Here is a 5082-nt window from a genome sequence, read left to right as displayed (position 1 = left end):
TAAATCGTTTAGACATATCTTTCTATGTTGAAAGAATACACTAACAGGTGAATTACGATCACAAGCAGTACGACGTACCTGCAACCCTCTTAGGTGGAACCCATTCTGATTATTTTTGCGAACTGAAGAGAAAGGTTCGTAACTGAAGTTCTGAGATTCGATTTTGAATTGAAACTGTTGATATTTGAGTAGAGATTATAGAATTAAGTGCGGAGTGAGGCTTCACTGGTAAATGCAGCATTAAGTTCACAAAGAATGCCCCCTGGCCCACCCAGAGCCTGGGGCGCCAGCAGCAGAGCCTGCACTGGGAAGGGAGAAGACAAATCAAGAGAAGAGTGGCTCAATAAGCAATCTGAGTCCATCGATAAAGGTGCTACAAGATGTCACAATAAGCATGGGGGTGATAACGAGGCTTTGAATAGGGAAGTCAGAGAAGGCGCTGGGGCAGACAGCAGCGGCACAGCCCAGTGAGAGCATTTCAAGAGAGCATGTGCAAAGGTCCTGCTCGGAGGATCCGTGCAGCTTTCCCAGGTGTCACCAAGGCTGGGCGGCCTCGCGGCCCCTCTGCCCCACAGCAGGCCTGCAGGCCTCCTGCTGCGCGTCATTCGGGGAAGCCCAGGTCACCCGGGCGTGCTGCATCCCGTCTCTCCCTTCCTCACCCCACCTCTCTGCACCGTTATGTGAAGCTTCTCTTTGCACTCCAGCTGCACCGCCTCCTCCCTCTTGAGATGGGCGCTGAGAGTTGGGAGGAGCCGCAAACCGCCCTGCGCAGGAACCCAGCGTGGGCCCGGGGCCTGGCCCAGGAAATGGGTGCCGGCAATGTAAGCGTGGGCACGGTTCCCTGACGAGCGAGCGAGGGCACACCAACCACACGCCCGAGTTCCTGCCGGGGCGCTGGGCGCAGCGCCCGTCTTCCTGCCATGTGGGCAGCTGTTTGGCTGAGAGTGCGAGCTGGCAGGGTGGGGGCCGAAGCTAAGATCAGAGTAAAGTGGAGAACGGCTCTCAGAGGCAGACGGAGAGGTGGCCGAGCTGCAATGACAGACGAGCTGAGATGTTCCCCACGTGCTCTCTCATGAGAAACGAGGTGTATACAATGGACAAATATGCCTTCTTTGTAGAATTCAGTCACCCAAGAATCAGACTAATTGAGCGCCTATTACATACCACGCACTCGGCTGATCTAATTCCTACAGGGCCCTTTGCCCTAAGTCTAACTTTCCCCATTTTACCCGCAAGGGTGAGGGAGCAGCGGACACACTAGAGAGAAGTGGAGCGGTGGTGTGAACGCAGGCCTTCTGGCGACAGGCCCTGGCCGCCTGCAGAGACACCACTGCCTGCTCAGCATCGTGGCCGCCTGGTGGGGCAGCCTGGACCAGGCCCGAGCAGGGATGGCTACCCAGGCTAAGAGCACGAGTTAGAATCTCAGGTCGCTTCTGTTCTGGCTGTGTGAGCTCGGGCCAGTAGCTTAGTTTCTTCAGCCTCAGTCTCTGGATGTCTAAAACGGGAATAGTCATAAAGCCTACCTGGCAGCGTTGCTGAAGGATGAAAGAAGCTTCTATATCAAGTCCCCAGCATCACGCCCGGCATACTTGGCACTCAGTAAATGTGGGGGAATGCAGGGTGCCTGGTCACATCCACCAGCTCCTCCTATCTGCTCAGAGTGGAGGGTGGCCCCGCTGCAGCTAGCTGGCGGAGCGCAGGGGACACGGATGTAAGAGTGTCCCCAAGACGGGTGCCCGCCTCTCCAGCCCTGTCCATGGTGCAGGAGCCCCCCGGTGGCCCTCATCATAGCACAGACTTCCCTGGTGGCTGCAGCCAGAAACAGAAACACCAGGGGCCTGGGAGTGGCCGTGAGCATGACATTGGGTGTCTCAGGCACATCTACAACCCAAGTCTCTTGTCAGAGAACATCGAGGTTCCGCCATGGAAGAGCCTCAGTTTGAATCAAAGTGCTGCCTTTTAGCAAAGTCCCTGCCCTTGTGTCTGCTGGGGCCTGAGTAGGGCCATTTCCACCAATACCTGCACCCCAGGGGAGCATTGCACTGTGAGTGTTTGAATCGGGCTCTATAAAGAAGAAATTCATTTCTAACTTAATTTAAATGTGTATGTGCATGTGCGTGTGTGTGTGTGTGTGATTGTGCTTACCCCATCAAATATCCTGCCTAAAATATTATGTAAAAAAAAGTTAAAAATAAGCGAGTCACGTGACTTTTGAAGTTGAAAAAATAAACCAGAAAAGAACAAAGGGGAAGTGAAGAGTTCTGAGTGCACCAGAAAGGCCTGCATGCAGGCTCTTGCTTGCTTTTCTCCAGATCAGCACGCAGTGCTCAGCACAGAGAACTGTCCAGAGCCACTGACTAGCGGCCAGGATGGCGTGATCACACGTGCTTTCTGCCGCTGGGCGCCCCGCCCGCCCTCCGCCTGGCTGCTGCTGCCCTGTGTGCGGCTTAAAGGCCAGAATGAGCGTGCTGCTTGTCCCTGCTGTGCTGGCGCCTGTCCAAAATCCTCCACAGTTAGCGCCCGAGTCAGGTGCTTCGAGATGGAGGGTGGGCCTTCTCGCAGCCCGGGGTCACCCCGTCTCCTCCTGCCGGGATGCAGGACCCTGGGGCGATGAGCCCCTTCTCTCCTTCCCCTCCAGGGCCACCATTTTCAGCCATGAATAGGCCACTCATTATTATTTTTTTTGTCTGGATAATGAATATGGAGAACGATCTCCTTCTGTTTTGATGCACAACAACAAAAATCAGATGCAATCTGGGGAGGCCACTGGAGGAGGTGTTGCAAAACCTCTAAAAGTGACCAAGTTCAAATTAAGAAGAGAGCACAGCCTGATCATTTTACCGCTTCTTTTTTAAAATGATGATGCAGTTTTCTATTAATAGAGAAATACTATGAAATAGGGCCTATTTAATAGGCAAAAGATCCTTCAAGAACCAGTTCATTCAGTAAAAATAGGGAAGTGTTTGGTGGAAGACAGCAGAACAGGAAGTCGACAGCTGGGGATGAGAATGTGAAACTAGCCTTTTCAGAGTCCCAGCCCCTCCACCCTCTTTCCCCTCTGATGCCTTCACTCTCCCGCAGCAGGCCTGTGAAGGAGGCCAGGAGGGGAGAGAATTGGCAAGGATCCAGCTGCCAATGAACAGAGCGCCTGCTTTTATGGTCAGGAATGATGAATCTTTATGATCTTTCTCTTCATGATTGACTCACAACAGTTGGGAAGTCAAGCTGCTGTCAGTGGCTAAAATCCCTCCTAAGCCAGACCTGCTTCTAAGGCCCAGGCGGCGACCCCAACCCAGCTTCCTTCACTTGCCTCTGGGGAATGTACGGTCATTCTGGGATCTGAGCTTGGGGGTGACTATGGAGTTGGGAAATGAAGCCACATCCGAGGCACCTCTGAGGGCATCAGGCTTTGCCACGGCAGCTCTCTGCGGTCGGCAGGGGACCGGCAAGGAGGTGGCAGCCGCTGGTGCCTGCGGAAAGGGGGAAGTTGGTAGGACAGGAGGTGAGAGGCAGGAAACGTTGAAGAAGAGAGATGATTTCCCCTGATGATTTCTTCTTCAATCCGCAGACGTGGGTTAGCAATGAGGAAGGCAATGCTTGCGTAACAACGCTGTGTCATAGTTAGCAGACTGTGGGGAGCAGAAGGCCTGTGACATCCACCCTCCACCCTTAGAAAGGAGGGTTCCCTTCCCCTGGGAAATGGCTTACGACAAAGCTGTTGGGTAATCCCAGGCTTAACGGCCACGCATTGCACATTCCCCAGTGCCCAGCGCCTTCACTGCCCGATTGACAGCTCCATAAATGCGCTCACACATCTGTCTTCCCTCATCTGCGATGTTCACTATTCTAAAGAGTGGAGAAGATTAATCTTAACATTGTTAAATTAGTTAGAATGAAACCCTAGAATAGGCACCTTTGAACATTTGATAGAATATACTTTCTCTTGTTAGGGAGTAGCCGCTGAACACCCCCCACCCCCGCTCCCCCACCGCAGCAGTTTCCAAAACGTGAAGGGAAAAGAAGCTATTCCGTGACAAGCATGGATTGAATTGCCCTCTAACAGGACAGACTAAACCTAATCAGAAATACGGTGAGTCATGTTGCATGACTACACGATTCTGTAAGTTGTTCTTATCTGGTTTTTAAATATATCACACAGATCTTTCATTGCAAGAGCGGAATGGGTGCTGTTGGACGTGCTTGGAGTTAAATGAGATGTGACTGGAAGATCGCATTCCAATCCTTTGCACTTAAGATAACTCTCAGTTATAGGGCAGACAGCCTACTACAGGCACTTAGGCTGCGGAAAAAGTCCTGTGTGTGTGTGTGTGTGTGTGTGTGTGTGTGTGTGTGAGAGAGAGAGAGAGAGAGAGAGAGAGAGAGAGAGAGACCATTCAGAATCATTCTGAAAAATCATTTCCCCACACAGGAACAGAGAGCATCTACATATGTAAACATTTTCCCAGTGGATTTATTTTAGGGAGTATGGTTTAAAGTGTTTGAAATGAAGACAACAACAATAACTAAAAAGATAATAGGTTTTCAATTTTAGCTCACCATAATCCCCATCTTAAGGAAATTTGGGGAACTGTAGCAGCAGTCGCAATACCACAGTGAGTCCTTTAATCTGCTCGTTTATTTAAAAAATCAAAGAGAAAGAGAAACTGGCAAGAATGAAAAGAGATATTCCCAAGATGATGCTTATTGGAGCAATACTGTGACCCAAATTCCCAAATAAAGAAGTTCAAGTGTGTAAAAATAGACCACTCATTTTATAAAACACTTAGTTCTGCAAAGTTTTAGTCAAGAGAAGTAGATGAACCCCCTCAATTTCAATACGTGACCAGGCCCTAGTGGGGAACAGCGAGCCCCCTGTGATGGAATTACACAGACACAGCATCTCGTGGCCCAAGTGTGAGCATCTGCCAGGCGGACGCGGGCATGAGAGCCCCAGGGAGAGGCAAGTGACGCAGCTATGGCTCAAGTCCATCAGCCGTCACCATAAACAGCAGATCCTAGATACGGGTTATCTCTTCCTAGGAAGAAATACCGCTTCTTTTATGAAACCATCTTAAAATGTCT

Source organism: Myotis lucifugus, unplaced genomic scaffold (assembly GCF_000147115.1).
Source record: "Myotis lucifugus unplaced genomic scaffold, Myoluc2.0 scaffold_400, whole genome shotgun sequence".
Taxonomy (NCBI): Eukaryota; Metazoa; Chordata; class Mammalia; order Chiroptera; family Vespertilionidae; genus Myotis; species Myotis lucifugus.
This window is presented reverse-complemented; position numbering follows the sequence as displayed.